Source organism: Oreochromis aureus, linkage group 17, assembly GCF_013358895.1.
Source record: "Oreochromis aureus strain Israel breed Guangdong linkage group 17, ZZ_aureus, whole genome shotgun sequence".
Taxonomy (NCBI): Eukaryota; Metazoa; Chordata; class Actinopteri; order Cichliformes; family Cichlidae; genus Oreochromis; species Oreochromis aureus.
In genome coordinates, this window is record NC_052958.1 from 22,994,161 (window position 1) to 23,019,799 (window position 25,639).

General features: G+C 42.8%; 1 protein-coding gene and 1 long non-coding RNA gene across 2 annotated transcripts in view; one reads left to right on the forward strand and one right to left on the reverse strand.

The window, feature by feature from the left end:
- Positions 1-25,639, reverse strand: part of LOC116313813 (potassium voltage-gated channel subfamily D member 2-like) — a 107,292-nt gene that overhangs the window by 26,627 nt on the left and 55,026 nt on the right. The window lies entirely within an intron of this gene.
- Positions 7,831-19,353, forward strand: LOC120433777. The gene is made up of 3 exons (XR_005608746.1): positions 7,831-7,954; positions 17,640-17,696; positions 18,491-19,353. It is a non-coding gene; the product is annotated as an uncharacterized LOC120433777 (long non-coding RNA).

Consider the following 25,639-nt stretch of genomic DNA (forward strand, 5'->3'; position numbering starts at 1 on the left):
GTGGTATTGCAAGTGTGTAAAAATGGACCCGTGGGGCCATTTTCCTGACAAAGTGTAAACTTTGAAAATTACTATAACTTTATATTTTATGAATGCATTTACATCTAAATCATTTCTTAATGATCTGGGTGGAGTTTTGAAGGGCTTCGCATTCTGATATGTCACTTCTACGTGAATAGGCCCCCCAAAATGTACTTTCAAACTCCCCTATACATTTGTATTGCCTTTTCTCCTAACTTTGCGGTCATGCTGTGAGTCACAGGAGGGGCGTAGAGGGTCAGAAATCGGGTCACTTCATCGCCAAATCACCCTCTTTAAGACGTAAGTGGTTGCATTTTGATACGTCACTCCTACGCGATTAGGCCCCCCAAAATGTACTTTCAAGCGCCCCTATACATTTGTATTGCCTTTTCTCCTAACTTTGCGGTCATGCTGTGAGTCACAGGAGGGGCGTAGAGGGTCAGAAATCGGGTCACTTCATCGCCAAATCACCCTCTTTAAGACGTAAGTGGTTGCATTCTGATACGTCACTCCCCTACGCGATTAGGCCCCCACAATGTACTTTCAAAGGCCCCTATACATTTGTATTGCCTTTTCTCCTAACTTTGCGGTCATGCTGTGAGTCACAGGAGGGGCGTAGAGGGTCAGAAATCGGGTCACTTCATCGCCAAATCACCCTCTTTAAGAGGTAAGTGGTTGCATTCGATACGTCACTCCTACGCGATTAGGCCCCCACAATGTACTTTCAAACGCCCCTATACATTTGCATTGCCTTTTCCACTAACGCTGCGGTCATGCTGTGAGTCACAGGAGGGCGTAGAGGGTCAGAAATCGGGTCACTTCATCGCCAAATCACCCTCTTTAAGACATAAGTGGTTGCATTCTGATACGTCACTCCTACGCGATTAGGCCCCCCACAATGTACTTTCAAGCGCCCCTATACATTTGTATTGCCTTTTCTCCTAACGCTGCGGTCATGCTGTGAGTCACAGGAGGGGCGTAGAGGGTCAGAAATCGGGTCACTTCATCGCCAAATCACCCTCTTTAAGACGTAAGTGGTTGCATTCTGATACGTCACTCCTACGCGATTAGGCCCCCAAAATGTACTTTCAAGCGCCCTATACATTTGTATTGCCTTTTCTCCTAACTGCGGTCATGCTGTGAGTCACAGGAGGGGCGTAGAGGGTCAGAAATCGGGTCACTTCATCGCCAAATCACCCTCTTTAAGACGTAAGTGGTTGCATTCTGATACGTCACTCCTACGCGATTAGGCCCCCCACAATGTACTTTCAAACGCCCCTATACATTTGTATTGCCTTTTCTCCTAACTTTGCGGTCATGCTGTGAGTCACAGGAGGGGCGTAGAGGGTCAGAAATCGGGTCACTTCATCGCCAAATCACCCTCTTTAAGAGGTAAGTGGTTGCATTCCGATACTACGTCACCCTACGCGATTAGGCCCCCACAATGTACTTTCAAACGCCCCTATACATTTGCATTGCCTTTTCCACTAACGCTGCGGTCATGCTGTGAGTCACAGGAGGGGCGAGGGTCAGAAATCGGGTCACTTCATCGCCAAATCACCCTCTTTAAGACATAAGTGGTTGCATTCTGATACGTCACTCCCTACGCGATTAGGCCCCCACAATGTACTTTCAAGCGCCCTATACATTTGTATTGCCTTTTCTCCTAACGCTGCGGTCATGCTGTGAGTCACAGGAGGGGCGTAGAGGGTCAGAAATCGGGTCACTTCATCGCCAAATCACCCTCTTTAAGACGTAAGTGGTTGCATTTTGATACGTCACTCCCTACGCGATTAGGCCCCCAAAATGTACTTTCAAGCGCCCTATACATTTGTATTGCCTTTTCTCCTAACTGCGGTCATGCTGTGAGTCACAGGGGGGCGTAGAGGGTCAGAAATCGGGTCACTTCATCGCCAAATCACCCTCTTTAAGACGTAAGTGGTTGCATTCTGATACGTCACTCCACGCGATTAGGCCCCCCACAATGTACTTTCAAAGGCCCCTATACATTTGTATTGCCTTTTCTCCTAACTTTGCGGTCATGCTGTGAGTCACAGGAGGGGCATAGAGGGTCAGAAATCGGGTCACTTCATCGCCAAATCACCCTCTTTAAGACATAAGTTTTTGCATTCGGATACGTCACTGCTACGTGATTAGGCCCCCCAAAATGTACTTTCAAAGGCCCCTATACATTTGTATTGCCTTTTCTCCTAACTTTGCGGTCATGCTGTGAGTCACAGGAGGGGCATAGATGGTCAGAAATCGGTTTATTTCATCGCCAAATCACCCTCTTTAAGATGTAAGTGTTTGCATTCTGATACATCACTCCTACGCAAATAGGTCCCCCGAAATGTTCCCTACAATGGTGACCTTTGACCCCCTGGTTCCCCAGACTTCCAGAGGGCCTTCTAAAGGCCCTGTATCCCAGCCAAGAGGCACCTTTCTTGGCATCCGAAGGTGCAATGACCCACTGCTGATTTTCAGCACCACGGGTAAGGCCTGCAAGGACTTTTGAAAAAAACTGACACCTTCCATCCTTTTTGAGTCAGAGGGGGAAAGGTGAAATGCATTTATAAAAGTGAAAAAAGTGGTGGAGAAGTGCGTATTCTGGTGATCGCAGGAAAGACAGAACGATGTGAAATTCAACATGCTTTTACTCCTTAATAACCCCTTATAGAATCTTGAGTTTGAAATACATGCAGCCATGGGTTGGATTTTTTCCTGACTATTTAGCAAGTTTTGGAGGGAAAGTATGAAAAAAGTACTTTCTAGTAGGGCTGAGTCATATTACACCGTTCACGGTAATACTGGTGTAATGTTACGCAACGATAAGAAACTAAAATATCGCAATAGAATATGAGTAAATTGGGCATGCGCACTGCCTTTGTTTTCATACGCACATGGCCAAAAGAGCATGGCGGCAACAAAGAATGAGAAGGGGGAAAGCTGATCGTTGAGTGAAGCGGATGAACCAGAATTGGTTTGTAAAAATGGTGCAACTTCAGTGGTGTGGAACTGGTTTGGTGTTTGTCCGTCAGATACACAACAAAGCACATTTTTTTCTGTAGAACATTCAAGTGGGACGTCATTATTACTGTATTTGTCGGACTATAAGGTGCTCATAAAAGCCTTCAATTTTCTCAAAACTCGACAATGCACCTTATAATCCAATGTGCCTTATGTATGAATTCTCCTTTCCATATCATTGATTCATTAATGTTGAATTGTCTCGCAGCTGCTCTATTCTAATAACTAACCTTGTATTATTGATGGATTATCTCAGTTGTTCTCCTGACTGAAGTTTGGTCCTTTTACAGCATCCTGCCATGCGACTGCATTTGTCTCTAACCATCAGGAACCCTCACGTTAACTTTTATCAAGTGGAAAAAAGTTAGTGTTCATCCTCCAGCTTCACTGTGCTAATGTTATGCTAACATAGCTGTGTCACTAGCGATCACGTAGTACATCATTATATACCAGCTAGTCCAACTTCAGTAACCCTACAAACGTCACTGCTGTTTAGTTTTCTGTCTTCATTTATGTTGGAAGTGATGGCAGAGCTGTACGTTTTAATTTTTTCAGAAATCTCTCAGTCAGAACATGCTATATCATGTTTAGGTGGAAACTAGCGAGCTAACTTATAACTCTGTTAAATATAATACATTCTGTTTCCATGGATGCCTGGATGTTAAACTTAATTGTTACACCTGGTAAAGCAGCATGACAGCATGACAGATCATTTGATTAAAGATGAAAGAATTGAAGTGGCGGAGGGCTTTCACTTCGGTGGCCTCAGAATCTCATCTCTGCTTTTTGCGGATGATGTGGTTCTGATGGCTTCATCGGGTGGGGGCCTCCAGCTCGCACTGGAACGGTTCGCAGCCGAGTGTGAAGCAGCGGAAATGAGGATCAGCACCTCCAAATCTGAGGCCATGGTTCTCAGCCGGAAAAGGGTGGAGTGCCCACTCCGGGTCGGGGATGAGTTCCTGCCCCAAGTGGAGGAGTTTAAGTATCTCGGGGTCTTGTTCGCGAGTGATGGGAGAAGGGAGCCGGAGATCGACAGACGGATTGGTGCTGCGGCTGCAGTGATGCGGACGCTGCACCGGTCCGTCGTGGTGAAGAGGGAGCTGAGTGTAAAAGCGAAGCTCTCAATTTACCGGTCGATCTACGTCCCGACCCTCACCTATGGCCACGAGCTGTGGGTAGTGACCGAAAGAACAAGATCGCGGATACAAGCGGCAGAAATGAGCTTCCTCCGAAGGGTGGCTGGCCTCTCCCTTAGAGATAGGGTGAGAAGTTCGGCCATCCGGGAGGGGCTCAGAGTAGAGCCGCTGCTCCTCCACATCGAAAGGAGCCAGTTGAGTGGTTCGGGCATCTGACAAGGATGCCCCTGGGCGCCTCCTGGGTGAGGTGTTCGGCCATGTCCCACCGGGAGGAGGCCCAGGGCAGACCCAGGACGCGCTGGAGAGATTATATCTCTCGGCTGGCCTGGGAACGCCTTGGTGTTCCCCCGGATGAGCTGGAGGAGGTGGCTGGGGAGAGGGAGGTCTGGGCTTCTCTGCTTAGGCTGCTGCCCCCGCGACCCGACCTCGGATAAAGCGGATGAGGATGGATGGATGGATGGATGGAATTGAAGTTTTTAACTCTCAGTGATGCTGCAGCGTTCATTTGACTTTGGCGCCTGAAGTGGATAGAGTTTTGGACCCAGATTACTCTGCAAGACTCCTGACTACAGCAGCCGTAATAGTCCGACAATCCATCAAGCGGTGCAGCTTCGTAGCTTACCCAAGTCTTACTAAAACATTTTTGACAGATTTTTGAGCGCCATGTACCACATAAAATTGTTTTGAGGTCAGTAAGCACAACCAGAATTCATATGTAAGGTGCACTGTTGATTTTTGAGAAAATTAAAGGATTTTAAGTGTGCCTTATAGTGTGGAAAATACATTATACAGAAGAAAAGAATATATCTCGATATATATCGTTACCGCACATGCTTCAAATTATACCACGATATGGATTTTCGGCCAGCCCTACTTAGAAGTAATTTTCCTTTATATGTTTAGTGTCTTTAACTTATTAATACTATAAAGATAAAGTTAAAGAGGTAATACCTTTAAAAGTAAGGGGGGTCTTGTATTCAAAGGTGGACTGTGGGCTATTTCATTAAAAAAAAAAAAAAATCAATCAATACTTTATTTATGCTTTTAGTTTTTAAATTTTTACTGTTTCTAACTTGTATTGTGTCTTTTACCTGTATTGCTATGTATCGCTTTTATTTTACTTATCTTTTTAGTTTTAAATAGTTGTACAGCACTTTGTTTGAAAGCGCTTTATAAATAAAGTTATTATCATTATTATGATTATTATTATTATTATTTAGCACATTTAAAGACCAGAGGTACACCAAAGTGCTTCTAAATATTAAAATATGAAATAAAATTAATTGGGTACAATAGCAGAGTATATATACACTTCCCGAAAATAACAAAGCACTAATTAACCCGGGAGTACTATGTTAAAAGAAATATTTCACTCCTAGTGTAAAAAAAGTAGTAAGACAATAGGTTGAAATTACATACAGATGCAATAAAAGTGTACATCACCTCTGGTTTTCAGCCAGGACCTAGGTTGCGCCAAGAGCATTTGACTCGATGACTGAAGTGCAGGCTGAGAGGTTCATTTAAATAGCAAGGTGCAATATTATTTATGATTTTGAATGTAAGCAATAAAATCTTAAAATCAATCCAATATTTAATGGGCAGCCACTAAAGTCAGCCATTTCTAGTACCAGTTAAAGGCGTGCCGCTGCATTTTGAACAAGTTGTAGTTTATGAAGAAGGGCAGATTAGAAGCCCAGGTAAAGGGAGTTGCAGTAGTCTAATCTTTAAGTAACAAAGGCATGGAAAAGTTATCCATTTGCGGTATGTAATGCTTAGCCTTAGAGATTTGCCGTAGTTGGTAAAAGCTAGACTGTACTACAGGGGACACTTGTTTAACAAGTTTAAAGGAACTGTCCAAAAGAACACCTAAGTTACATACTGTATCAAAGAGGGAGGTAGCAAAAGGCACAAATATATCAGCAAATTGTCCCCGAGGAATGTGGGTAACAAAGACAATAATTTCCGTTATCTTTTTAGTTAGGGAGTTACTCGATAACCAGCCTTTGACCTCCCTCATACAATCAAGAAAGCAGTGTAGTGAAGATGGAGTATCGTCAGTCAGAAAAAAAATAGATTTCAATATCATCAGCATAAAAATGAAAAGAAACGTTATATTTCTCAAATTTAGAGCCCAAGGGTAGCATGTGCAAGGAGGGGAACACACCTGGGAGACATCACAGCTGACGAGGCAGAGGAAACGTAAACAGAACGCACTGACATCAGACAGGGACCTTCAAAGTAAAATAGGAAACACATACTGTCACGGTTCTGGGTCGGTTAGACCCAGCATTTTCAGTTCTTATGTTTTGGTTTATTTTTGAATGATAGACTGTCTTCTTCTCTGGTGCTTTATTGATTATTATTATCAGCTATGTTTCGGTTATTCTTGTTAAGGGATTAGTTCTTATGTTTTTGGTATTGGTATGCTGTTTACTTTGTGATACTGTGTTTATTATTATATTAGTAGGCTTTGTTCAGTGTCAAGTCCGTCTCTCTGTCTAGCCCGTGTCTAAGTGTGGCTTCTTGTTTCCTGTTTTATTGTGAACGTCCGTGTCTTATGTTAGTGTGTCCAGCTTCGCTCCCCCTCCCTCGTTAGATCTCTCCCAGCTGTGTCTCCCTCCTGTCTTCCATTCCCTGATTACTTCCCTGTGTATATTAGCCCTGGTTTTGCCCTTGCGCCTTGTCACGTCGTACCATCAGATTATGCCTATGTGTTTCTGTTCTCTGTCACCAGTATTCTTTGTTCAGTTCCTGTTTTGTTTTCTCCAGCAATAAAGCTGAGGTTTTGAGTTTCAATTCAGTGTCCGAGTCTCGCATTTGGATCCTTCTCTTCGTCTGCCTGCACACAGAGCCCTGACACATACACGCAAAGACGCAGACTCAGAGACGCGGGCTTAACCGAGAGACCTTACTACACTAAAGGGGATACACAGGCATTGATGACACCAACAGAGGGAACACAACTAAACCTTGGGAAACCAAAACACAGTCATAATACAGAAAACTATCAAAAGTAAAAGTACAAAAACCAAAAACACTGGGTCCCTTTGTCATGGTCTACCCAGGACCATGACAAAGGGACCTATCCAAAAGATACAATTTAAACCATTCAGGGGTGCTTCTTTTAATGCCTACTAAAAATTCTAGTCTTGTTAGCAGAATGCTGTGGTCCACCACATCAAAGGCTGAAGACAAATTCAGTAAAACCAAGACCACAGGGCTCCCTAAATCTGCAATTAAAAGGTCATTAACAACTCTCAGCAGAGCCGTTTCAATACTATGATGTGGTTTAAACCCAGACTGAAATCTGTCGCTATTTCGATTAGCATCTAAAAATCACGGTAATTGCTGAAGAACTACATTTGCCTGTGCTTAAACTGCTGTTTTAAAAATAAGTGATCTATTTTCCTTATTTGGATTTCTTTTTTAATTAATAAAATATTTTTGATCAACAATAAATGTGAAAAATACACAAAAACAATCAACAGTGTAACAAAAGCAAGCCTACATGAAACAAATGTGTGCAGATGAGAGTAAGCTGACATTTCCAGACTTTTCTGGTCCCCACGATGACCATGCCCATCCCCCCATAAAGTGTGTGCCTCAGCAGGAGGAAAGAATCTTGTTCGCAAAGGTTACACACTTCCTGAATTTTGCGGTCCCCACGTTACCTATTCCCCTCCCCCACAGACACTCAGCACGAGGAGCCATTTTGGATGGAGCAAAGCCATTTTAATTTCTGCAGAGACTGATTACATGATGGAAACCAGGTAAGTCCTCTCAAAACTTTTATATTGCTGCTCTCAATAGATGCAGAGACGTTTCAGAGATATATTTTAGCTTTTTATGAGTTAAAGTTTTTAACTGCAATCTTTTTCATACATGGTGTGTGGTTAGCTAATGTTGATTAGCTCTGTGGCCTGGAGGCTTACTGAGGGATGATTACGGCTCCTTGACACTGGTTTGGTTGTTTATTTATGGGAGCTTAATTTGACCTATATTACATTTGTACTAACTTTAAAAGCCTGAAGTCTTATTGAAATGCTCAAGTATGCAGTGGTGGAGGTGGTGAAGGGGGATGGATGATCAGAATACGAACACGCTTTAACCTTGTTAGCATGTTTAACCTTCACATTCCGCTGCAGTGGTTCTGTGCAGTTTATCTTCTAAATTATTCTGATGAGTTCCTGTTTGTTTTAAATCCATATAGCTATTTAATGTTACACGGTGGACACACACCTGTAGACCACGGTCACGTGCAAGAGGCCCAGTAAAATTACATTTGTGTAGAAACATGGAGTCTGGTCAACCTACTGTCATCTCAGCAATTTTATTGAAACAAAACAGCTGCTTCTGCTCTCCATGCCTGGTGTGTGGACAGACCCTTGGGTTTTTCATGCATGGAATGTTCATGCAACTACCTGTTTGGATCAATGCAGCTCTGCAGAAGGAAGAGCTGCATTGAGCGAATGTAACGGTGTACGTGTTAGCGGTGCCTGAGCTCTGACAGTAAAAAGAGTTTATGAGCAAAGCCGTGAACAAACAGAATTTAAAACCAATTTTCATTATTAGGATTAGGATTTAACTTCATTGCCATTACACATGTATGAATACAGGTTAATGCAATACAGTTTGCATCTAGTCAGAAGTGCAAGAGTAGTAAGTGCAATAAGAGCATATTATATACAGATAACTTAAGCAAATATACAGATGTTCTTTAAACAAATATACAGATTTGCTAAATATATACAGATGTGCTACATATATGAATATGTACTGGTGTAAGGTATATGGGCTCAAATTATGGTTATAAATATTCGGTACTTGTAAATCAGGATATGTATGTATAAACATAATTTTTGAGTGTAAAAAAAAAAAAGAGAAAAGAAAAAAAACCCCATTTGTATTTGGACATAGCCAAAAAATCTCTGCACTCAAGTTTCAACTTACTAGTACGAATTTTGAGAGAGGACAGATGGGTTTGGCTGCCGGAGTGGCGCTTTTTTGAACTGCAGGTCCTTGAAAAATAAATGCCCTCTCACATCTCTTATCGCCACACCATGAAGGAAAATACCTGTGTGTGTCCAAGTAGACATTTTCTCACAGGTTGATGTGCTCACACAGGGACCTCCAGAGCGTTTTTAAAGGCGCTGTCGACCTCGGAGGGGAAGCAGTGTTGTGGAAATGACCAGTGTTGGGGAGTAACGGAATACATGTACCGCCGTTACGTATTTAGAATACAAAATATGAGTAACTGTATTCCGTTACAGTTACTGTTTAAAAAGGTGGTATTCAGAATACAGTTACTTTGTTGAAATAAATGGATTACACGGCGGTACTTCCCTGTTTCATATTGTCGTGGGTCAGGACTGTTTGGGTTTGTTTGACAGCTACGTTCTGTTGTTCCAGGCGGCAGCGTTACGGTTGCCATGGTTACAGGGTGACGCTCTCTCTCTGCGTGTTTCCTGGGTGAGAGAGTGCTTTTTTGTTGTTGTTGTGCTAAGCTAATAGACAGAATGCTACAGGCATAGCTCTAAAGAATGTAGCCTCATGGGCAGTGTAGTCCGTGCTGCAGGGAGAATGGACTGCCAGACATGTGTCTGTGAGCGAGGGAGGGAGAGAAAGGAAAAGTCTGAGCTGTCACGGAGCAAAAACGGGAGCTGGAAGCATGTAAATACAATAATAACCACTGCAGCCAAGAAGAGTGCCTGACGAGCCCAGCTGTAAGTAAGCTATTAAGACTCAACTGTACACTGTGTTCGTGTTTTCCTCCGGAAAAAATAAGTTCCGTTGGAGCAGCCTTTCAACGCCTCTCTCTGTCTCTGGCAAGCAAAGTTGACCCAGACAACAAAGTAAAGCTAGTTTTCGGCTACCAGCCCGACACGGAACCCACCGTATTAGCCAGAGGTCCCTTTACTACTGTTCGGAGCCGCGGACCTTCAGTAACAGTAATAAATCACAGCAATAGTACATTCACGTAGTTGTAAACAACATGATAATATATTAAGTAATCCAAAGTATTCAGAATACGTTACTCTCATTGAGTAACGTAACGGAATACGTTACAGAATACATTTTGGGGCATGTATTCAGTATTCTGTAATGGAATACATTTTAAAAGTAACCTTCCCAACACTGGAAATGACACACTCTTCACTAGTCAGGACAGTTACAAAGCTTTCCTCGTTATGAATGAGCTATACGTTTTTATGAAACATTCGAACATAATACAACACAAACTCTCGTAGAGGAGATAAAGTCCGATACATACATGTTTTGAAACGAGGTGCATTTAGTACACCTAGAGCGGCCGCTTAAAAACGATATACAAGCAGAGCTCAGCAGCCAGCGCAACAAATTCTGGATCCTTCACTCTTAGTTATCGGTGAGCACAGCGCATGTTGCATCCGATGTGAAACGGCCTTTATGCTGCATAGTGTGACTCATAGCAGTGGTCCCGGGTCAACCCTGAATTTATATTAAAGTAATAGAAAAGTAATAATGGTATTTCTGACCACTAGTATACCACAACTACATGCTTTTAACAGCTACCAAAAGTTAAAGGACGTTATGAGCATTATGGGATATTTATATAAAGATCCTCCAGCTTCAACTGTATTACCCTTCAAGGACCTGCAGTTCAAAAAAGCTTCCCTCTGACAGCCAAACCCATCTGTTCTCTGAAGAAAACCATTAATCAACATCTGAACATTACCTGATGCTGCTGAAGTGAAGCAGAGCAAAGTTAAAGGTTTTATTAGAGACACAGCTAAGCGTTTTGCAATTTTGCATAATTTTGCATAATTTTCAAGTTTAAATTTCTTCAGTATTGAACAGCAGAAATGAGGTTTTCTTTTCGTAAGTAAGTAAAAGGGAAAAAACAGCAGCAGACAGCGCTGTAAACAACAGTAGACTTAGTAGTGCGTAACAAGCAAGCGAATAATGCAGAAAACAGATTTTTAGACGGGAAACTGTTCTTGAAGTATACTGAGAGAGAAAGATGTGCATGAAGCGTGATTTTATCGTGGTGGAAGCAAAACAGCAAAACTAAAAATGAATTCATGACGATGTTTTTGTGAATGTGATGTGTTTGGATCTTCTTTTGCTGCTGGTTCAGTCAGGATTGTTATTGTTATTGTGAGGTATTGTTTGGAGAGAGATAAAACCTGCAGCTTCAGAATCTAGCACAAAAACGGCATAAACAAAAAGCGTGGACTCGCCGAAACATCAGAATCAGTGAGCTGTCGCCTTTCACCCCCGACGGTGTTCGTGCCGTCGGCGTCACGGTCCTGGGTCGATGACCCAGTGTTTCGAGTTTCTTGTGTCTCTGAGTTTTTGTACTTTTATCTTAGTTCTCTTTGTTGCCCCAGTTTATTGTATAGTCTAGTGTCTTAGTTTGGCTTTCTTGTATTCTGTTTAGTTTTCTAAGTATTTGGTAGCTGCCCTCTTTGTCTCTTTGTTGTTGTTCTCTGTGTTTCTTAGTTGCTCTGTCTCCCCTAGTCAAGTTCGCGTCTCTGTGTTATACTTCCTGTTTTACTTTGAAGGTCTGTGTCTTATGTGAATGTGTCCTGCTTTGCTTCCTTGTCTCATCAGTTCTGATTTCTTCCAGCTGTGCCCTCCTTCTGTGTCTCATTCCCCTCGTTACTTCCCAGTGTATTTAAACCCTGTGTTTCTCTGAGTCAGTGTCGTGTCGTCCCTCAAGCTGTGTGTTTCCTTGTGTGCCTTGCTGTAAATTGTAGTTCATATTTTCCCAGTTTAGTTTTGTATGACTTTCCCCTGCCAGTAAATAAAGCTGAGTTCCTTGTATTTAAACCTCGTGCCTGAGTGCCTGCATTTTGGGTCCAACTCCTGCTTGCCACACAACACTTCCTGACAGTCGGGTGAGAAAGGCGACATCTCACTGATTCTGATCCGTCGGGGGTTCACGCTTTGTGTTCCTGCTCTCATTTACTGTTTTAGCTGTTTGGTGGTTGTTGAAATTTTGTGAGGTTTAACCTGAGATTCTGACATTTTGGGCAAAATAAATTTATATAAAAAAATCGATTCAGGATTTTAATGAATTGATATCACATTATCCAAGCTAGAATTGATTTTAATCGATAAATCAATAATCAAAATCCACCTCTAGTAAACAGATCTACAGTGTCCTATGAGTATATCTACAGCAGTGGGAGTAGACAGTGTACGGACTATACCAGAAACTATACTATGTCAGTGTTCTAAACGATAGCATTAACCGATGTAATTAGAGCAGGGCAATATGGCCAAAAATATTTAACACGATATATATTTGAAAATTGGCGATAACAATGTAACTGACAATAAAATTGACGCGAGACAAAATACTTTATAACTCCACAACTTTAGTGCAAAAAAGAAACCCCATTAATGTATTTTCACTTAAACAAACAGCTGTTTTTTTTATGTGCATAAAAGTTATATAAAAATTTAAAAGTGCAAATGCAAATTCCTCACTGACAGTTTAACAAAAGGCATTTCCAGTGGAAATTGGCCGACATATCCTCAGCACAACCATGTATAATAACCACAAAACTTAAAAAGAGGTTATACACAAAATGCGGTAATATTATGTTGAGGCACAGTACGTCCTGACTGCGGTAGCCGTAATGCTCCAACAATCCGTCAAGCGGTGCGACTTTGTAGCTTAGCAAAGTCGTACTAAAACATTTTTGAGCACCATGTACGACATAAAATTGGTTCGGTAACAGTGTTGGGGAGTAACGGAATACATGTACCGCCGTTACATATTTAGAATACAAAATATGAGTAACTGTATTCCGTTACAGTTACCGTTTAAAAAGGTGGTATTCAGAATACAGTTACTTTGTTGAAATAAATGGATTACACGGCGGTACTTTCCTGTTTCATATTATCGCGGGTCAGGACTGTTTGGGTTTGTTTGACAGCTATGTTCTGTTGTTCCAGGCGGCAGCGTTACGGTTGCCATGGTTACAGGGTGACGCTCTCTCTCTGCGTGTTTCCTGGGTGAGAGAGCGCTTTTTTTGTTGTTGTTGTTGTGCTAAGCTAATAGGCAGAATGCTACAGGCATTCAATTCAATTTTATTTATATAGCGCCAAATCACAACAAAAGTCGCCTCAAGGCGCTTTATATTGTACAGTAGATAGCACAATAATAAATACAGAGAAAACCCAACAATCATATGACCCCTATGAGCAAGCACTTTGGCGACAGTGGGAAGGAAAACTCCCTTTAACAGGAAGAAACCTCCCGCAGAACCAGGCTCAGGGAGGGGCGGCCATCTGCTGCGACCGGTTGGGGTGAAAGAAGGAAAACAGGATGAAAGACATGCTGTGGAAGAGAGACAGAGATTAATAACAGATATGATTCGATGCAGAGAGGTCTATTAGCACATAGTGAGTGAGAAAGGTGACTGGAAGGAAAAACTCAATGCATCATGGGAATCCCCGGCAGCCACGTCTATTGCAGCATAACTAAGGGAGGATTCAGGGTCACCTGGTCCAGCCCTAACTATATGCTTTAGCAAAAGGAAAGTTTTAAGCCTAATCTTGAAAGTAGAGATAGTGTCTGTCTCCTGAATCCAAACTGGAAGTTGGTTCCACAGAAGAGGGGCCTGAAAACTGAAGGCTCTGCCTCCCATTCTACTTTTAAATACTCTAGGAACAACAAGTAGGCCTGCAGTGCAAGAGCGAAGTGCTCTAATAGGGTGACATGGTACTACAAGGTCATTAAGATAAGATGGGGCCTGATTATTTAAGACCTTGTATGTGAGGAGCAGGATTTTGAATTCAATTCTGGATTTAACAGGAAGCCAATGAAGGAAGCCAAAACAGGAGAAATCTGCTCTCTCTTTCTAGTCCCTGTCAGGACTCTTGCTGCAGCATTTTGGATTAGCTGAAGGCTTTTCAGCGAGTTTTAGGACATCCTGATAATAGTGAATTACAGTAGTCCAGCCTGGAAGTAATAAATGCATGAACTAGTTTTTCAGCATCACTCTGAGACAGGATATTTTTAACTTTAGAGCTGCAAGCAAATGGAAGAAAGCAGTCTTACATATTTGTTTAATATGTGCGTTGAAGGACATGTCCTGGTCAAAAATGACTCCAAGGTTTCTCACAGTGTTACTGGAGGCCAAGGTAATGCCATCCAGAGTAAGAATCTGCTTAGATACCATATTTCTAAGATTTTCAGGGCCGAGTACAATAACCTCAGTTTTATCTGAATTAAGAAGCAGGAAGTTAGCGGCCATCCAGGTCTTTATGTCTTTAAGGCATTCCTGCAGTTTAACTAATTGGTGTGTGTTACCTGGCTTCATGGATAGATAGAGCTGCGTGTCATCTGCATAGCAGTGAAAATTTATGCTATGTCTTCTAATGATGTTGCCTAGGGGAAGCATGTATAACAGGGGTGCCCAATCCCAGTCCTCGAGAGCTACTGTCCTGCAGCTTTTAGATGCATCCCTACTCCAACACAGCTGAATCAAATAGTTGGATTACCAATTCGGCATGCCATCAAGTCTGGCAAAGGCCTGATAACGAGCCATTCATTTGATTCAGGTGTGCTGGAACAAGGACGCATCTAAAAGCTGCAGGGCAGTAGCTCTCGAGGACTGGGATTGGGCACCCCTGATGTATAATGTAAATAGAATTGGTCCTAGCACTGAACCCTGTGGAACACCATAATTGACCTTAGTGTGTGAAGAGGACTCTCCATTTACATGTACAAATTGGAGTCTATTAGATAGATATGATACAAACCACTGCAGTGCAGTACCTGTAATACCTACAGCATGTTCTAATCGCTCTAATAGGATATTATGGTCAACAGTATCGAATGCAGCACTGAGGTCTAGCAGGACAAGCACAGAGACGAGTCCACTGTCAGAGGCCATAAGAAGATCATTTGTAACCTTCACTAAAGCTGTTTCTGTGCTGTGCTGAGCTCTGAAACCTGACTGAAACGCTTCAAATAAGCCATTCCTCTGCAGATGATCAGTTAGCTGTTTGACAACTACTCTTTCAAGGATTTTTGATATGAAAGGAAGGTTGGAGATTGGCCTATAATTAGCTAAGACAGCTGGGTCTAGAGATGGCTTTTTAAGTAAAGGTTTAACTACAGCCACCTTGAAGGCCTGTGGTACATAGCCGATTATTAGAGATAGGTTGATCATATTTAAGATTGAAGCATTAATTAATGGCAGGACTACTTTGAGCAGTTTTGTAGGAATGGGGTCTAAAAGACACGTTGATGGTTTGGAGGAATTAATTATTGAAGTTAACTCAGAAAGATCAATTGGAGAAAAAGAGTCTAACTTAACATCAATGGTACTAAAAGTAGCTGTAGATAATATTACATCTGTGGGAATGTAATATGGCCCTAAAGAATGTAGCCTCATGGGCAGTGTAGTCCGTGCTGCAGGGAGAATGGACTACCGTACCCGTTATGTGTCTGTGAGCGAGGGAGGGAGAGAAAGGAAAAGTCCGAGTTGTCACGGAGCAAAAACGGGAGCTGGAAGCATGTAAATATAATAATAACCACTGCAGCCAAGAAGAGTGCCTGACGAGCCCAGCTGTAAGTAAGCTATTAAGACTCGACTGTACGCTGTGTTCTTTTTTTTCCTCCGGAAAAATAAGTTCCGTTAGAGCAGCCTTTCAACGCCTCTCTGTCTCTGGCAAGCAAAGTTGACCCAGACAACAAAGTGAAGCTAGTTTTCGGCTACCAGCCCGACACGGAACCCACCGTATTAGCCAGAGGTCCCTTTACTACGGTTCGGAGCCGCGGACCTTCAGTATCAGTAATAAATCACAGCAATAGTACATTCAGTTAGTTGTAAACAGCATGATAATATATTAAGTAATCCAAAGTATTCAGAATATGTTACTCTCATTGAGTAACGTAACGGAATACGTTACAGAATACATTTTGGGGCATGTATTCGGTATTCTGTAATGGAATACATTTTAAAAGTAACCTTCCCAACACTGTTCGGTAATAATGACGTCCTGCTAGCATGCTCTACCAAAAAATGTGCTTTGGCGTGTATCTGACGGACGAAAGCCCAACCAGTTCCACACCGCTGAAATTGCACCATTTTTACAAAGCAATTCTGGTTCATCTGATTCATTCAACGATCCGCTTTCCCCCTTCTCATTCTCCGTCGCCATGCTTTTTCCGCCATGTGCGTTTGAAAACAAAGTCACTGAGCATGTGCGTTTTACCGATTTTCTATCGCGATATTTCATTTTCTTATCATTGCCTAACATTATGATATTTATTATTATTATTATTATTATTGGCAGGATGAGAGGAGTCCCTGAGAACGATGCGTGCTTGGCATAGACATCTCTTCTCTTGGACATCCTCAGTGGCAGGAGGTGGAGTCCCTGTCATGCATTTTCTCTACCCGCTGCAGTGCCGTGCGGTCAGCAACAGTGCAATTCCCATACCAGTTACACAGTTGGTCAGGATGCTCTCTATCGCACAGCGGTGGAAATTACCCAGTATGTCAGCAGACAGGTGATTCTTCTTCAGTGTCCTCAACAAAAAGAGGCGCTGATGGGCCTTCTTGACCAGGCTGGAGGTGTTAGTTGACCAGGACAGATTCTCAGATGTGGGTCCCCAAGAGCTTGAAGCTGGAGGCCCGTTCAAGAGCTGTTCCATTTATGTAGATGGGGACATGGGTGTCTGTTTTCTCCCTCCTGAAGTCCACAATGAGCTCTTTGGTTTTGCTGGTATTCAGAAGCAGGTTATTGTCAGCAACACACAGCTAGGTGCTTTACTTCTTCCCTGTAGTCATACTCGTCGTTGTCACTGATGAGACAATCACCGTAGTATCATCTGCAGACTTGATGATGGAGTTTGGAGGGAATAACTGTACTGAATGCTGAGCTGAAGTCGCCGGAGAGTGTGGCATCCAACTAGCTCGATAGAGTTGTGTTTCCATTAGTATCATGACATTACAATCCATTAGTGTCCTGTTGTCAGTGATCCACAGTCATAACTCATTCACTTTATTCACCAGGCGTTAGCCTTAGATTAACTGTTAGCCCTCTGCGTTTCCCTTGCCTTTGTTTACAGTCTCTGTGCCGTCTTCGAGCACTTCCGGTTGGCCGAGCAGCCTGCAAAGCATCGGTGTTCTTCTTATTTCCGGGATGAGTCAAAGCTTGCTGATAAAACAGTCAAAGTTGTGTAATCCTAAATCCAAAACCTCTAGTTGGGTGTAAGATGTAAAAGCGAAGCTGTTCTACATGAACAGACCCAAAATAAACAGGAATAACACAGCAAACTTGTGAAATGTGAAGAGACACTGTGCCTAGTGTGATGCATGGGCCGCCATCTTGGTATTAGGCCTGACTCCATCTCCTTGTTAAGTTATGACACTCTTAATAAACACTTCACTTCTGAAATGACCAGATTTATGCATTTGAATTGAATGTTTTGTTTTTTTTAAACAGGCCCTTTGGTCACAACAACATGGTGGACAGAGTCAGAGGGTGATACTCCTGTGAAAGGTATTGTTACAACAAATATACACCTCAAGAGCTAGGGTGATATTTTATTTAAATTTTATTTAAATCTGCTGTCTGATATTCAGCTTTTGAAGTCAAACCCAAAGTCCACAGCAAAGAATATTAAACCTCTTCATGTGACTCAAAAACAAAGAACTTGGCCTAACTGTCCAAATTCTTTTGTAGGAGACGGTTTAATTATTTCATTGTTCCCTGTTGCCTGAAACAATTTTATCTTCAGTTGATGAATTTGTTGAACACAGTTAAAAGATTTTTATGGTGCTGTACAGGTTTTTATTTAGCTCTGGAAGTATGTTTGAGTTATTACAGCATTTGTATAACACCATACAGCAGAGGTGTCGAACTCCAGGCCTCGAGGGCCGCTGTCGTGCTTGTTTTCCAACTAACCTGCCCTTGTAGCTTCTTATTGGCAAAGCACACCTGATCCAGGTAATCAGCAGCAGGTATGGCAGGGATATCTCAAAAACAAGCAGGATACTAGCCCTCGAGGACTGGAGTTTGACACCCCTGCCGTACATGGAAGTTTGTCATTTTTGAGATATGTACATGCAGTACAATATCTCCCCTGAAATGGCAAAAATAAATGGGGGCTACTTTTTATTTCACTTGTTCACATATTGTATTTTACTTGTTCAGTTTCCTATTTTCTTGTCTGTCCCTCACACTAGTTTTACCAGTATGCTCTCGAAATCACTAACATCAGAAATATCACTTCACCTCACAGGCCCCTTCAATTAAAATTAATTATTACTATCAATACTTTTGTTTGTTCTCAGGAGCTTCACAGAAGAGAGGCTGGTCTGCAGCAGAGACTCTTGCTGTAGAAAAAAATGAGAAAAGGTTCATAGAAGGTGGCAAAGTTCCTGGTAAGGTGGATTGTATTGCGTGTATTGAATCTTCACCAAAAGAACTTGAACAAAGGACGTGGAAAGCAGTTAAGGTCTATGTCACAAACAGAATCGGAGCACTGAGGCACCAGAGTGCTGAAAGACTTTACGTTTTGGTTTAAAACACACAGTTGCACGTTTCAGTGCTGTTTTTTCATGTTTCATGTTGAAGCTCATATTTAGTTTACCCTCGGCTGGCCCAGTGTAAACTAAATTGAGTACTTTACATATTTGTGCACAACGGCACTTTTCATTTCATTATGGATTGTAGGAAGGTCAGTACAAGACAAAATAATAATGTGAATTGCTTTTTTTACATTATAAAACATTTGGATAAATGGAATACTTGGGATTTTTTGTTTAGAAATAAACAATCACTGCCCCATTTGCAGTTTTTTGTTTTTGTTTTGTTTATTAGGTGATGGGATATATGCCATGACATTTTGCTGCCATGCAAAATGTCTTGTGTTTTAAATAAAGAGCTTAAACACAGAAAAATGTTGTTTGGATTGAGAAATTTAACTGTGTTTGAGGTACACTATCACCATAGCTGCTGTAGTATTATAGCTGTTCTGTTTAACATGGTAGGAAATGTTAATAATTTGTGGTAAAAAGTAAAATTGCTAATTTAAATAGGAGGGTCCCCACAGGAATAGCAAAATTCAGGTCATTTTTTTCATGTGAGTGTTTTTAATATATCAAGTGATTTTCCTCTTCACAAAAAATTTACATGAATTTAGCAATTAAAATCAATTTTCTAAACCATGTAGAAAAGGTGGATCCCACCAGCACCCTCCCAGTCAGGTGGGCCCACCAGGTAGTAAAAACGGGTATGTGTGTGTGTGTGTGTGTTGTATTGCATTTTCTCTCTTGTTATTCATAGCAGGGGCTGAGCGCTGACTGCTGACCTTCGACACCTGGAAGGTCTTCCTGAGGCACAGGTGTGACTTGCTGTGTGTTCTGGTGTCTTCTCTGCCTTAGCTTCTATTTCCTAATAACTAAGGAGGGTCACTGTGATGAAACCAACCTACAGACGCCTGCACTGGCTTCACGTCTATCCCACATATTGTCTGTGATTCAATTATTAAAACCTGACCCAGAATGATCAGAAACGGATAGAAATAAATCTACCAAATATCTACTGAAGTTAGCAAGATAACCAGCGACCCACAGCCCATCCTCGTAATACCGATGTTCATCACAAGGGGCAGTAGTGAGTCTCTGCAGCGTCGTTTGCTGTAATTGCAGGATGACAGAAAGAAGTATCTCTACACAGAAAATATATTTCTCATTTTCACAGCCCACAGTTTAAAAATCATCACATCCTAAACTATCGCTCTTTGTATCTTATTCGTACCTCAGGTTGGTTTCCTGCACATGGTTTCACTCTCTGTGAGAGTCGGGATTCTTCTTTACCTTTTGAAAACTTTACAGTTCCAGGAACAACTTCAGGCTCCTTTCATATGGATAAAAACTTAGTGGTAATCAGAGGGCAATACAATACTTTAGACATCTTAACAGTAGTAGCTTAGGTTTAAGCTTAAGCTTAAATTTAAGATTAGGCTCAGCAAGGGGTCAGTACTTGTAATGCAACAGCGGGAGCTCTGAGCATGATGCAGACTGCACATTAGCAGTCCGCTCTCAGTTTCCAGAAATGTAAAAATGGAAGTTCGGTCTGAACCGAGCTGCTGATTTTCGGTCACTCTGTGTCTGGAGTGCTTTGTGTCTAAAACTGAATCTGAAACCATTTTAAAAGCTGTAAATTGTTTACACCTGTGGATGCCCTGGTTCATGACTCTGTCAGGGATTACAGACAGAGCAGCATTAGTGTCAGAGTGAGAAGGCACGGGGTTGTTTTTAGCCTAGCCTCCCCCTGCACCTCCACTGCTTAAGGCGGTCTCTTTACACACCAGGACAGGAGGCCAGGTCCTGCAGCAGGTCCAGACTGTGCAGGTGAAAGGTAAAACACCTTTAATATGAAACTAGCTGAACGAACGTGCCACAAACTTTTGTGTGTGACATACACAAAAGAGTATGTCACACAGATAAAAACACGCCAGGGCACAACCACCAGCAGATGCAAACAAAATGAGGCAGCTAACAAAAGATCAGCCCAATAAGTGTTCGAGAAGACACTCAGGAACACGATGCCTGCGAGTGCTGCTGTTAAATTAGGATGGATTAATGAGGAGGCAGAGTGTGACTGCTGGAGCTGCTCGAGGTGCTCGAGAAAGTTTCCTCCTGTAATCAGCTCATCGTGTCTCTTTGTGATATCCGCATGTGTAGAAACAAAGCTGTCAGAAACATGTTCTGCAGGGAAGTATCTCCCTCTGGGTTACTACAACTCGAGTCAGGCCGGAGTCACAGCTGTGCAGTGTCCCGACAGTCAGGAAACCCCGAGCCTCGCACAAGTGCTGTGAGGTCACTGCTCCACACTTGACCAATGGAACTTTGAAACAGACACGATTAACTTTCCTCTAATCTGAACGCTCATCGCCCCAAACCTCTGAAAACATGAAGATCAGACACAAACACACATTTTATATGCAGATTTATATGCTACATAATACGCGTGTGTGTGTGTTTTGGCTGTTTGTTCAGCCTGCTCTCTGTTCAATAGATTAAAGAGCCAAAAGGCCTTCAGTGGCAGTTTAATCATCATGTCTAATCCTCTAACCCTCGAGCCAACACAATACATGATAATCCAGTTTAACACGCACACAGACACACACACACGCACACGCACACAGAGGCAGACACAGATGAACTGTGTCCAGTATTGTGGAGTTTCATATTTCAGTTTGGATTTTTCACTGGAACTTGTTTTGCTCCTCTCGTCATCATGTGATGTTTATGTGAGGTTTTACTTTCTCCTCCGCCTGCATGACTCTGTCGGAGGTTATTCGGTTCATGGTAAATGGTAAATGGCCTGTATTTATATAGCGCTTTTCTAGTCCCTAGGGACCCCAAAGCGCTTTACATATCCAGTCATTCACCCATTCACACACACATTCACACACTGGTGACGGCAAGCTACGTTGTAGCCACAGCCACCCTGGGGCGCACTGACAGAGGCGAGGCTGCCGGACACTGGCGCCACCGGGCCCTCTGACCACCACCAGTAGGCAACGGGTGAAGTGTCTTGCCCAAGGACACAACGACCGAGACTGTCCGAGCCAGGGCTCGAACCTTCAACCTTCCGATTACAAGGCGAACTCCCAACTCTTGAGCCACGATCGCCCCGCCCCGGTTCATGCGGCTCAGTTCAGGGAGGTGGACGCTCCTTTAAACTGTCTCACTGTCGATTTCAGAGGTAGTTTTGTCTCAGCGCTGCAGCCAGGGGGCGCTACAGCGTGACGCAACCACAGACAGTTTAAACGATCGTTTGTCAACTCCCGTTATAAAGTCTCGAGATCAGCGTATCTAAGGTCTCCTCAACAAGGGGCGTGGCTGACTGTGAAACTGCTCACTCATTGGCTAACAACGTGTGATTGACAGATTGCTAGCCTTCTTTTAAAAGAAGTTTTACAAGTGGAGTATCTAAAGAACTGGCAACGAGTTCCGGTGGTTGAACGGGAAATGACGCCTGGACTAAATCACTGTTTTCTTATTAAGATCAGCTGACCAGTGCAGCTCTGAGGTCTAGCAACATTATGTAATTTACACATTGCAGCGTTCCAGCCTCAGGTAACTGATAATAAAGATCAGCTTAAATTAATACTGATGCTGCTTCCGCTGACCTGTGGCATGGTCTTTACCTTCTCCGTCTCTGAGACTCACCTGCTGTTTGTTTGTTCACACTTAGGTTCAGCTTCAGTCCACAGTTAGAAATATAACCCAGCATAATTTCTGAACCTCAACCAAGCAGCTGCAGTCGGCAGACAGAAGCCTGGATGTGTTGGTCTGTTAATACGTGTCCAAGTTGGAGCAGAAAAGAAGCAGCACAGAGGAAGCTGCCGGGGTTCAGTGCCCAAGGAGCAACGGACGAATCCCGTGATTCTGCTGATAACAGCTCCGAGTATGAAAGTGATAGGAGCGTTTCAAAGTTGCTGCTGATATTTCTGAAGATATTTTTCCCTCTGAAAACGAGTTCAGCAGCAGCAGCAGCAGCAGCAGGCAGGATGGTGAGGGAGGGCCATGGATTCTCTCAGGTTAACACCTGCTATCTTCCAGGTAAATATAATGACACACAAGCAGCTGTGAGGCTCCTCTGCAGTCTCCATCAGCTCTGTTTGTGTTAAGTGAGCGTGTCACTTCTAGAGTCTGAAATGAATGAATTAGTCAGGCCAAAATCAAATAAACAGCTGTAAATAGAGAGTGTTTGGTCAGGATTAACACCTCTGCTGTGACCAATCTGAACGGCACTAGTGACAACCTCAGACTGCTCTCCAGACTCTCAGCCATGAGTCTGCCACACTCACTGCTTCATTTAAAACAGTGACAGCAGGCGGCTTTGTAGCGTCTAAAACATGCAAACAGGTGTAGAAGAAACCCACGGCCATTAGTCTGCGGCCTTGGTGTTTACTCTCCCGCCACGGCACTGACACCACCACGGTCACTTTTACTGTTAATGCTTGCCATCCCCACAGATAGTTTACAGACCATGACGATTGCGGGGGTCTGCCATGACGAGGAGACAGTGCAGGCTGAGATGCTCAGAAAACAAGAACTAAGTGTTCATTCAAACATTTGACAAACTGATTAAATAAGAAATGCTGATAGATCTGATTCTGTCCTTTCTGTATATAAAAGAAACATTCCTGTGTACTTGATGGAGACCTAGTACTTTATTATATTTACCTTCACCTCGCCATGAACCACCATTAAACGCCTTATTTAGGTGATGTTTAGGACACAGGTTTAAAACATGGATCCTGTCGCCTTATTTAGAGAAACAGGCCCGACTATGAAAAGTGAGTCTGTCTGCTGTGTTTAAGGCCTGAACATGACCTCTCCATTTATCCGATACGTTCGCTTCACATACTGTGCCAGTTCATCGTCTGACTGAAACAAGCTATTTTGGTTGTCTCACTAAAAGCCCACCTTATCAGTGCTCATCACTAATTCCACTGTGAAGGTTCAGCTGTAACCTTCCTCAGACCATAGCCTCACTCCTGTTGCAGAGTGATTCATATCTGTAGCCATCAGTGTGGCAGCACAACATCTGTCTGCTCAACATCACGCTCATATTTCTCTATGAGGCACTGATCACTGTTCATACACAGTTATCGGTGTGGCTCTTCTTCCTGGTGTTCGAGTTGACCGCAGAGGGGGAACAGAACGATGCAAATATCGGTGTTTATAGGATAAAATGGCTACGTGGTGGTACATCACCACTCAGCAAGCACACAGGTGTACGAGGGGCGTGTGCTAAAAAGTCAAATGAAGTGGAAAACATCTGTACAGCTGCTGTGCCGGGGAATAGTCTCCACTGTTTGTGCCATTACATCAGGAACAGCAGAACATTCCTCCCTGAATTCCAGAAACTGACTCCTCTGGGACCAGCAGCACTGTTTCCTCACTGAGACTCACTGATCAGCGCCGCAAACTTCTCTGGGATCGTATCAGTCACATGACTTCATTACATATGAGTGTGTGTGTATGTGTGTGTAATCAGTATGTTGGTAGGACATAAATGAGGTTTACATTAATTGGATTAAAGCTCATTAATGGTTTCAGCACACAGAGAGCAAAGATTCATTTAAACACCGACAGAAACAGAAAAATCCTCTGAGCTGACGTCTGCTGTTATCAGTGACTGACACACACTCACACACACACACACACACAGACACACACACGTACACGTGCACACACCTGCAGAGTCTAAATATAGAGCAGCTCTGTGCAGTTCTGGTGAAGCTGGTCAGGAGAAGACGTGAGCGCTTATACACAGCAGCTGATCAACATGAATGATGAATGAAATTAAAAATAAACTGGATTTAATAATTGGAAAAAAAGAATCTTTCCCCCCGATTGCAGAAAAGTTTCCATGCTTGCTTGAAGCAGGAAAGTTTTGTGCCGATGAGGAAATTATGATGATAAATGGGAGTGGAAATCCATTTGTGGGAGAAGATAATGATGTTGGATTTTGCATGAACAGGCTGAAAAATGGTTCAGAGGTTCCATTACAGATTGAAAATAATAACTTTGGCTGTTTTTTGAATGTGCTCTGTGCAGCTGTAGAGAGGTCAGCCCGCTGGGAGGAACGAGGTAACCCGCTGCTCCGCAGCGTTCGCTGAAGCAGTTCGTGTTGCAGTGAGTGTCAGACTGCAGGGGCCATCAGGATGGTGTTTATTCACATCTCATCTGGAGCACAGAGTGCTGCCTCACATTGGAGGGGTAAAACTCACTATAAAGGCTGACATGGAGATAATTAGACGAGCCTCTTCCTTCTCTCTGCCTCAGTGGTTTCATACTGGATCTTCTTTTTATCAATACTTTAAGATACATGAGTATTAATAATTAACTACGGCTCCCAGGAGGTTCTGCTGATTGGATATGATGAAAATCTATCAGCCAGCAGAGACGTGAAGGAAGATTTCCATTTTCTGGTCCTCTCTCAGAATCCCACTGACATCTGCAACCAGAACATCCAGATCTGACCCAGCAGGGTGAGCCCACTGCCTGTGGTGAGTTCACTGTCTGATCAGACCAGAAGAATATATTCTTTAAAAAGCACACACTTACTTTATTCCTCTCCTTTTCAGGAGTCCTGTGCTGTTTGCCTCAGATTCACTGCAAAGGACAAACCCTGAGATCATAACTACGTTAATGAAAAGTGTCGGTTGAAATCCTGAAAACATCAGCGAACAGCCAAGCTGTGAGGCTGAAGGTCGAACCAAAGAACCCAAGACTTCTCAGATGGACGTTGAACTTTGCAAATTTGAGATTTGATTTGCTTTACGTCCAACAGAACACAGTATGTTAGATGATATTTGTGACTCGGCTGAAAGAGGACAAGGCATGCTGTAAATACCTTCACATGTTGTTGTGCACGGAAAAGTTAGAAGATTTCAGTTTTGTAGTTTTTCTGCA